The following is a 10,741-nucleotide window of genomic DNA, read 5'->3' on the forward strand; positions in this document are numbered from 1 at the left end:
CACATTTATACAATATACGGTTGACTCTGAATTAAACTGGTTTGGACTGTGCATGTCCACTGATATGTGGGATTTTTTGACGGTATTGTTAAATGTATGTTTTCTTCCTTATGATTTTTTAGTACTTTTCTCTAGCTTAATTTCTTATACGAATATAGTATATCATACAAGTAACATACAAAATATGTGTTAAAGACCTGTTTATGTTATCAAAAGCCTTCTGTCAACAGTAGGCTATTAGTATATAAGTTATAGGGGACTCAAAAGTTATACTTGGATTTCTGACTGCACAATGGGGTCATTGCCCTCAATCCCCACATTGTTCCAAGGTCAGTGGAGTCTGGCCCTCACCACTAGAACATATCCTCCACAAGACCAGCACATTTGCCTCTTCTTAGTCACTGAGGTGTCCTAGATGAAAAAATAGGGTCCTGTACGGGGCACACAACATTATCAGTGGAACGAGTGATCAGCGGGGGGACCTCTTTCTTCTGGATGAGCCTCAGGCACAGCTGGGCCGTGGCATCTCTGCACAAAGTGCCCCCACCTCACCATCAGTGCTGCCTCTACTTTTCCCCCAGGGCTGCTCCACCTCTCAGCTCAGCTCCCCCTCCCACAGTGGTTCCTCTGCACAGCACAGCACACGGTAAAAGTCCTGTCTTCAAAACACTGTACTTAGGCTCTATGGGGCCCTTTCTCCAACCAAAGAGAACTCTAAGTTAGGCTCTGCTTTATAAATCCATGAATTTGGATGGGAGCCTGCACCAGCATCACTAGAACTAAGGGCAGGGAGAGGGGCAGAGAGACAGGGAAGGTAGAAACTAACTGAAGTTTAATAACAAAGAGAAACTCTCAGACTCCTCCTCTCTACCTCCAGAATCTTAAGAATAATCCAGAAGACAACTCTAGAGGGAGGGGAAGAGATAGAGGAATCTGAAATTCACCTATCCATACCACAGAGACTCCTGTGTGCAGGGCCTACCTAGGCCTGTGGGACTGACAGCCCAAAGGACTCCTGCTGCTGTAGCCGCCGGGGTCACCCGGGGAGAACGAGACAGGAACTTGTACATGAGAACAAGAATAGGCCTGATGCTCCACAGAAACAAGGGGGAAAAAAAAAGCCAAAAGATGGGGCTGAGACCCAAGATGGAGTTTGGGCTGACCAAGTCACAGGAAGCTCTTGCTGCACAAGGTCCTGGTGACAGGTGACGTTCAAGTCTCTGTGATCACAGGTTCTGGTGAGACAAGGTTCCACATAAGGGGCAAGGACAAGGAGTAGACACATGACCCAGCTGAGTGAGCACATCACACCAATGATGCACTGAGCACTGACTGACCGGGCCCCGTCCACACTCGGCTCCTCACAACACTCTCCTGTCCCCACCTGCAACAGACTCAGCACAGCAAACATGCGGGTTCTGGGTGGCTCTCAGTGCTTTCATGTATTTTCTGTCACAACTTTACAAATCTTCTCTTTTATTACCTCATCAACCCCATATACCCCGAAATAAAAAACACAGATTGATATCTGGATTCTCATTTTTGATAGGAAAGTAATGCGTCCGTACTCTGCTCAACATGACATAATGATGGGGATGGAGACGGTCCAGCCCTGTCTCTGCAGGAACAGGAAAGCGGATCAGAAAGGGAACAGGATCAGTATGGGGAGGGGACATGGTGGACAGGGTGGGCCAGTCTCCTGCGTCCTCACAATGTGCTGATAGGAACACAGACACATTCTGACACAATTGGCAGACAGAGAAGTCAGGGGGTCTTGTCACCAAGTGAGTGTGAACTGATCCTGCATCACTCAGTCCTCCACAAGCCGCTGGCCTCCCACTGTGACAAAAAATAATCATGAACACATTTAGGACAGTCACATAAGTGCCACATCCTCAACATCCCCCTGCATGTCAAAGTGTCCCTAGTGTCCCCACTCCTCCCCACTTCAGGGCCTCTGGAGTCTTACTTTTAGGGGCTGTGAGAGACACATCAGAGACCGGGCACTGTCATCGCCTGGGGTAGAATACACAAGATGTGATCAGAGCCACAGGAGATGAGACTAAAAGAGGAGCTATGGTGTGTGTGTGGGGGGGTGAGGTCCCCATGGGGTCTTGTCTACACTGTCTCAGGGTTTCAGGGATCACCCCTCCATACCTATGTGCAGCATGAGAGTAGCTTGGTCCCTTTCCTCCTGTGGGAAGAAAATACCATGTTAGAGACCTGGGGCCGCTGGGCCATGGGATCCTAGAGCAGCCTCCTACTCCTGGTCCACAATGAAGGTTCCAGAGTTCTGACTGAAGACCCAAGGCAGGATTGGGAAACATGAAGAAAGAGGTGTGGGTCACTGGCCCACCTGACTTGCTGGAGGTCTGTCCTAAGCAGGGCCCTTCCTCTTTGTCCTGTCACTGTTGGGAATCAGGTCCCCATCACCAGAACTACTAAATGAAAATCTGTCCTCATTTTCACAAGTGCTTTGCTCCAGAGTGAATGTCAGTAACGGCTCCAGAGTGGGCAGGTGCATGTGTGTGGATGGTACTTCCCAGGAACAAGGCAGGACCATGTGCTACCCAGGAAATGCCCCCGGCGGGACAAGAGACCTCAGATCCCCCCACTCTGTTCTTACCTGAGCGCTTCTTCCTCCAGATCACAGCTCCAACCACCACAGTGACCATAAGGACAGCCACACCAGCAATGATGCCCGGGATGGGAATGGAGGGCTGAGGAGGCGGCTCTGGAAAGGGAAGGAAGGTGAGAGGCCCGCACCTCTGGCTTCAGTCCTGACTTTGTGAAATTCTCCAGGAGGGCCCTGCTTTCCCTGACACGAGGCTCTGCCCCAAACCCTCCTTACCCCATCTCACGGTGACGGGCTCAGGCAGCCCCTCGTGTTGCACATGGCACGTGTATCTCTGCTCCTCTCCAGAAGGCACCACCACCGCCGCCCACTTCTGGAAGGTCCCATCTCCCGCAGGCCTGGTGTCCACAAGCTCCGTGTCCTGGGTGCGGTCCTCCCCATCACGCTGCCAGGTCAGGGTGATCTCCGCAGGGTAGAAGCCAGGGCCCAGCACCTCAGGGTCACCTCATGGTCAGAGATGGGGTGGCGGGTCACGTGTGTCTTGGGAGATTCTGAGGAAGAAGAATCAGAAAATCCACAGCTCAGTTTACCTTTAGGGGCCACTGAACCTGCGTCCATGTGACCATCCTGAGGTGGACAGGACAACTGGTTTGCGTGGAAGAAGCACAAAACCCAGACACCAGTCTAGCCTTTGGGACCTCCTGATCCTTAAGTTCTGGAATCAAGGAGAGAGCGGGGGTAGGAGGCTGCGGGTCTAAGGTGGGGACCACACCCCTGACTGAGGTGGAGGGTGAATGAAAACAAAACCCGGAGTCAGATCTCCAAAGATGTTCTCAGTGTGAACAAGGCCTGAGAGGGAAGGTCAGGGTTCAGAAGGTGGCTGCCAGGGTCAAAGGGAACTGCTGGTGGGTTATTTCAGGGATGGTCTCAGCCTGCATCCCAGGGGAAACTGGATTCCTCAGTGTCCTTTAGAGAAAAGCGCCCTCTAGGTGAGTCACTCTCTAGTAGGAATATGAGCACGGAGAAGGATCTCCCTCTTCCCACCCGTGGGAGAGACGCTGTTCTGACTCTGAGTCCATTTTCTCTTCCTCGTGGGCAGCCAGCCCCAGCGGAGGGGACATCGGGGAGGCCCCGCGGGCCCTGTACCTGCGCGCAGCAGCGTCTCCTTCCCCATCTCCAGGTACCTGCGCAGCCACTCCACGCGCTCTCCGTCCAGGTAGTTCCTCTCTCGCTCCGCCTCCCCGGCCACCTCCCACTTGCGGCGGGTGATCTGCGCCGCCGTGTCCGCCGCGGTCCAGGAGCGCAGGTCCTCGTTCAGGGCGATGTAATCCGCGCCGTCGTAGGAGCCCTGATAGTACCCGCGGAGGAGGCGTCCGTCCGGCCCCATGTCACAGCCGTACATGTCCCCGTCCCCGCAGTCAGCCCCGCCCACAAAGCCCATTCCCGACGGTCAGTCAGCCCGGCCCCCGCGGTCAGCCCCCAGACCTTTCCAGTCTCAGCAGGAAAGCGACTAAGCTTTTCCAAAAGTGAAACCGCTTAAAAGCTACCGCGGGTTAGAGAGAGCACCCAGATAGACAAAATCACGAATGAAAAAGCTACCGCGGGTTCTTTCTGGGTTGAGGAACTGCTGTGGGCGGGGGCGTGGAGGTTTCCCGTAGACTGGGGGTGGCGCTCGGACCCAGACTAGGGGCAACCCCGGTCCACCCGTGGGGATGGGGATCGTGACCTGGACGCGGGCTCGCTCACCGGACTCGCTCTGGTTGAGGTAGCCGAGGACGGTCTGCAGGCTCACTCGGAACATCTGTGCTTGTCTCCTTGACCCTTCGCGTTTCCCGGTCCCAATACTCCCGCCCCTCGTGCTCCAACCACAGCGCCAGCGGCTCTACCCTCGGCCTCCGGGCGCAGCTGTCGAACCGCACCAACTGCGTGTTGTCCACGTAGCCGACTTCCAAGTACCGGGGCTCCCCGCGGCCGGGCCGGGGCACGATAGTGGAGAAGTACCTCAGGGAGTGGGAGCCTGCGGGCGCGGAGGGGTGAGACCCCACCCGCCCCTCCTCCCTGCGCCGGGACTGGGTCCCAAGTAGAGGTGGCCGGAAGGGCAGGGCGAGGGTGACCCGAGTGGGGGGAGAGCAGGGCGGAGTAGGGAAGGGATGGGGAGGACAGTGCGGGGCCGGGGCGTGTGGGGGCGAAGGACAGGCACCTCCCCCGAGGGTCTTCAGTTCTCGCCGGGCGGTCCCCTCGCTCCTGAGTCCCTTTCCTCCAGAGCCCGCACTCACCGGCCCAGGTCTGGGTGATGGCCAGGGCCTCCGACAGCAGCAGGGGGAGGGTTCTAGGCATAGTGACCCGCTTCTTCAGGGTCTGGAGAGAATGTGAGTCGCAGCTGGTACCGGGGGCGGGAGCGGAGAGTTGGTTACGGGGAACCGTGGTGCAGCTGATTAGCTTCTCCGGAAACCGGGCACCAATAGGAGTGTGAACTGAAATCATGTCATCAGTATCCAGGCAGAAATACCTGACACGTTGTAGAGCGGGAGAAGTGGAGATGGGAACTCAACACCGCACTGGGGCCTGAGACACAGAGAGCCAGGCTCAGGGACCTGGGACTTTGCCCAGACCCCCTCATCTACTTCACAGAGAGCTCTTTGTCACACTGTCTCCCTGGGTCGTGGCCCAGGAGCTGTGTGAGTCCGTGATTCTCTAACATTTTGTTCTCAAGTTATCTATACAGTCTTACAAATTACTGTGGATCCCAAGGATAATCGTGTATCTGTGGATTATGTCTATCAATATTTACCATAAACAGGTTTAAAAATTTGTCAATCCATTTACGGTCTTATTAATAACCCATGGCATGAAAACAGAAATACTGTTTTTATGAAAAAGAACCATTTCTCCAAATAAACAGGATAGTGAGAAGAGTGGATTTTGTTATATTCTCCATTTTTGCAAGTCCCTTTCTTGTCTGTCTCATTAGAAGACCATTGGATGTTCAAATTTGCTTCTGCATTTATTGTGTTATTTTGGTTGAAGTATATGAAGTAATTTACAACCTTGCAAAAATATAAAAATAGTATGTTTCATAACCTTTTCAGATAATTATGCATATTTATCTTTGATACTATATTAAAACTACACAAGTTGTACTTTCTCTAAAGTTATTTGCAAAGTGGAACTTGAAAGCACCATTGACTGTCTCCTTCTCTGTTATGATAAATCCATAGGCCCATCTGCACATTGAATGGATCTTGTACTAATGCATGATTGGTTTTAAGTGTCATTTCACTATTTGATATAGATAGTGTTCATTAGACTGGAATGGAATTATCAGAAAGACACATTTGTTTTAATATTACCACAAATCCCAATGGAAAAGTTTCTTAGTATGAGAAGCTGTCAGGATTGTTGGTGGATCACAAGTTTTCCAAAGTCCTGATTTTCTCTTGAGAGCTTTCTTTTTATCAACGCAAGTACTGCCAGCTATCTCATGTGAGCTGATTTTTGTAATTTTGTCCTTTTTCCAGAAACCGTCTGCCAAATATCTTAGCCTAAATAATCCAAGTCTCTGTATCATTCATTCCTTCAAGTAAAAATGGTATTCTGCAAAAGAAACACACACACACACACACACACACACACACACACACAACATGCCTGTCAGGATCCTGGAGACTATTTTCTCTGGAGCTTAGGATGTAGCAGAAGTGCTATACATCCCAAGTCATCATGTAACACATGTTTAAAATGTAGATTTAAGGGGTGCCTGAGTGACTCAGTCTGTTGAGAATCTGACTCTTGATATCAGCTCAGGTCATGGTCCCAGGGTCGTGGGATCGAGTCCTACGTTGGGCTCTGCACTGAGTGTAGAGCCTGCTTAAGGTTCTCTCTCCCTATCCCTCTGTCCCTCTCCCCTGCTTACACTCTCATTCTCTCTCTAAAAACCAAAAAATAAAGAACATGTGGATTTTAGAATATTTTGGTAAAAATAATTTATAATGCTTCAATCAGGACATTTTAAAGTGATACTAATATGTTTTGTTTAAAAATTTTTTTAATGTTTTTTATTTATTTTTGAGAGCCAGAGAGAGACAGTGTGAGCAGGGGAGGGTCAGAGAGAGAGAGAGAGAGAGAGAGAGAGAGAGAGAGAGAGAGAGAGGGAGATACAGAATCTGAAGCAGGCTCCAGGCTCTGAGCTAGCTGTCAGCACAGAGCCCAATGTGGGACTCGAACCCACCAACCGTGAGATCATGACCTGAGCCAAAGCCGGATGCTTAACAGACTGAGCCACCCAGGTGCCCCTGTTTTTGTTTTTTTAATGGAAGTAAGTAGTGGTAAAGAATAACAACTATTGTAGTTTGGACCTATAACCTCCATTCTGGCTAAGTTTTACCTCACTGTGAATGCCAACATAGAAAAAAGGCAAAATAGGTCTATGTACTATTATGAAAATAGTTTAAACCTCATGGATTATGTGAAAGGGCCTCAGTGACTTCAGGTGTTCCACAGAGCATGCTTTGAGAACTGCTGCTCTGAATAAACCTGGGAGAGTCTCCCAGCTGATCACTGCCCTGGCCTCCTCTTCACTTAGCCAAATCCCTTTCTCTGAGCTGGACTTGGCTCTGATAACTTAGCTCTGAGTTTAGCCCCTGAGGGCACCTAGAACAGATCTCACCTCCTGGAATTTTGCTGCCAGAGAGTGTCCTCAGTCTAGGAAGGAGGTGGAGGGGCAGGTATTTACCTTTTGTAATTGGGAATGGTTTGTGCCTGAAGGCACCAGACCATGCAGGGCTGACTTTGATTTTGTGATACACCACCTTACTATGTATTCACATCCCAGACAGAAATCTCATGTGATCTGTTAGAGAAATAATATTGGTCTTTACATTTTACATGTGTCTGATGCATCTGACTTGAGGCCCACAAAGCATGCAGTGCAGTACCGTCCAATACAATGCTCTGTGATGAAGCGATTGTTCTGTATCTGCCCTGTCTAGCATGGTGGCCACGAGCTGCATGTGACTCTTGAGATATAGGTGGTACGTGAAATGGGGCTATTGTGCTGAGCAGTTGTATTTTTAATTGTTTCAAAAGAATTTGAATATAAGTAGCCATATGTGGCTAGTAGCTACTATTTTTAAAAGTTAATTAATTAATTTTAAGAGGTGGCGAGGGGCAGAGAGAATCCCAAGCAGGCTCTGTGCTGTTAATGCAGAGTCCCAATTGAGGCTCTATCCCAGAACTGTGGGATAAAGACCTGTGCTGAAATCAAGAGTCATTAGACGCTTACCCAACTGAGCCACCCAGGTGTCCCTAGTGGTCTCCATTTGGACAGTACATATCTAGAATATTTTTAGTTTTCAGAATCCTCCTCAAAAAAGATACTGTGTGACTCATAGGTATATTAAATTTATCTTTGTATAGAAGTCATGGGTTTATCTATGTGTGTTTGAGAATACCCTTAAAATACAGTCTGAAAGTTTAATTAATAATGCGTTATACCTGCTAAAGTGTATAGAGATTAACCAAAACATGATGTATCAATCAAATTAACTGTTCAAAAATGCCCATCCCTGGAGTAATTTTAGTTTCTACTACCTTCGATGCCTTGGTGTTGCTTGTGTTAACCTGGTAAGCATAAGCAGGCACATAAAGCTTCACTGAGCCCAAGTGAGGATTTATTGACCACAACATATATGAGATACGTTGTAGGTCCTGTACATACTTGTAAAAATCCTAAAGCAGAAGATGTACATCTTAGATTCCACCACCTTAAAATATTTTACCTTTGCTCCTCCCCATACTTTTGCCCAAATTCAGACATTTCACCCTAGAAATCCTCTGCTCTTCATTTCTACCAAGGTGAAAATATACATGAAATGGTTACAACTGTGGGATGAAGAATTCTCTAAGTGTTGCACAATGATTGAAAATCATGATATGAATATAATAAAGAAAAACAAAATTTCTTCATATCAACCACACACTCACAAAGATACAAACACATGTCATGATCAAACTAAAAGACAAAATCAATTCCGACAGACAAAAGGGTAACACGCTTCAGTGTTCTCCAGCCAAAGACCACAGGGAGCAGCTGTGGGCATTCAAGTTGGATCTATTACTTGTTGCAGTGATAAAGAACACACTCCTTTGGGGCCATGAGACACCTTAATATGAAGGGGTTGGAACCTATAAGGACCTGAGCTTTGGATGGGTGTTTTGAGGAGGGTCTGTGGAAGCAGGGGCCCACTCCTGATTGCATGTCATTAGGACATGTGGGCAATTCTATGCTTGGCCATCTCAGTGAATCTCATTTCTAGGCAGGACAGACCAGAGTGACGATACAGCAGTAAGGGTAAAGAAGCAATGATTTCTCACATTAACCAGCACAGGGAGATGTTGGGTAGTTTGTGGGTTGTACAGTGGCTTGTTTTTGTCTGTAATTAGACACAGTAGTGTCATGGTTTCAGAGTGTCCTTGTCTGATGTTGATGTCCCGTGAGATGACTGGCCATGTCCCACAGGAGAATAATATGGCCCTGTGGTGGCATCAGCCAGCTTCTGACCCCACTGAGGGCCAGCTGTCAGTGTCAGACCTGTTCTGGATGTGGGGATTGCTGTTTCTTCTCTCTTCAATTTTATATTTAAAATTAGCAATAGTCTATTCAAAAATTTATTAAAGAATTTGTATTTTCATTTCTTTGGGTAAATACCCAAGAGTGGAATCATTGGATTATGTGGCAAATCACTGTGCTGTAACCTGAAAGAGTGTGTCAACTGTAATCAAATAACAAAAATAGGTGGGGGAAGATGGCGAGAAGTAGGGAGCTCTGTAATTTTCTCCTGCCCGCATCTATCAAACTAAGAAGGACTGAAGCCACAATATTGTGATCTGCAAGAGTCTGGGAGGAAAAGACACAGAGTCCACAAAGAAGACAGCCTCATAGGTGCGTGAGTGAGTGCGAACTGGGGAAGATAAAAACGGGCCAGGACCCGGAGGCTCAGAGGGGAGGGAACCCCCGCTTCTCCACGGAGAGCCACGGAGAGCAAGCAGAGCCATGGAGAGACGAGGGGAAGGGAAAGAGAGGCTGAAAACGCTCATAGAGCTGTCTCTAGAGAAGAGAAAAACCTCAGCCCAAGATGGAGAGAGATCCTATCATCCTGTCTATAACCGCAGGGCGCAGGGAGAGAGATCCTTCCTCTCTAGCTGATGCCTTTTCCTTGGGCTGTGCACTGGTCCCAGGCAGCCCCAGGAGAAACTGCTAAACTGCTCCCTTACTCCCCCTACTGGATCCTCTGCTAGGAAGCCGCCCACCTTCAGCAGTACATCTTATCTAGCACAGTATCATTAAAGTGCATGGACTAAGATATGGAAATGAGGCAGGGCTTGGAAAATACAACTTGACTCACCAGAGGCACAGGGAGATCAGACCGAAAGAGTGGGTTGCAATTCTTGGTTCAAGAAGGGATTGGGGAGCTGCCATTCTTCTCCCCACAACCACCAAGGCAGGGCCCTCACGGAGCAACCCTCAGGATCAGCAGTGGAGGTGAGACCTATGTACACCAAACCATGCCCATCCGCACTGGAGAGTTGCCTCCCTCCCACCCCCCTGCCCTGCCCCCTGGGAAAGACTAACACTGATGTATTGCTGTGATGAGATCAATTCTTGCTATTCAGATATATTTTCCCTTATCTCATTTTTATCTCTCCCCTCTGTTGGACTGGACATGCAGGATATTGGTTCACCTAAACAGTCATACTTAATCAGTTCTCTTGATGCTACCTTCCTTTCTCTCTCTCTCTATGGAATAATCAGACTATATAGCTTCTTCGGGTAACATTATCATCATTTTTTTTTCTCTCACCTCCTACCATATTCTCCTCTTTTTCTCACTGAATTAGGCCTTTTAGTCTCTCTGCCTGATCCATGTCCAACACTTCATCCACACCCCTGTCACTTTCCTCTTTGTAGATGTTCTTCCAACACCAGTGCCTTCACACTACTCTTTATTTATACCTGGGATTTCTGGTTTTATGCTTTTAATTTTTTAGAATGTTTTTTATTTATTTTTTGAGAGACAGAGAGAGACAACTCAAGCAGGGGAAGGTCAGAGAGAGAGAGAGGGAGACACAGAATCTGAAGCAGGCTCCAGGCTCTGAGCTAGCTGTCAG

General features: G+C 48.6%; 1 pseudogene; it reads right to left on the reverse strand.

Annotated features, from left to right (window-relative positions):
- Positions 1–1,455: 1,455 nt before the first annotated feature.
- Positions 1,456–5,074, reverse strand: LOC115295439 (annotated as a pseudogene).
- Positions 5,075–10,741: the final 5,667 nt, after the last annotated feature.

Source organism: Suricata suricatta, chromosome 7 (assembly GCF_006229205.1).
Source record: "Suricata suricatta isolate VVHF042 chromosome 7, meerkat_22Aug2017_6uvM2_HiC, whole genome shotgun sequence".
NCBI classification, from domain to species: Eukaryota; Metazoa; Chordata; class Mammalia; order Carnivora; family Herpestidae; genus Suricata; species Suricata suricatta.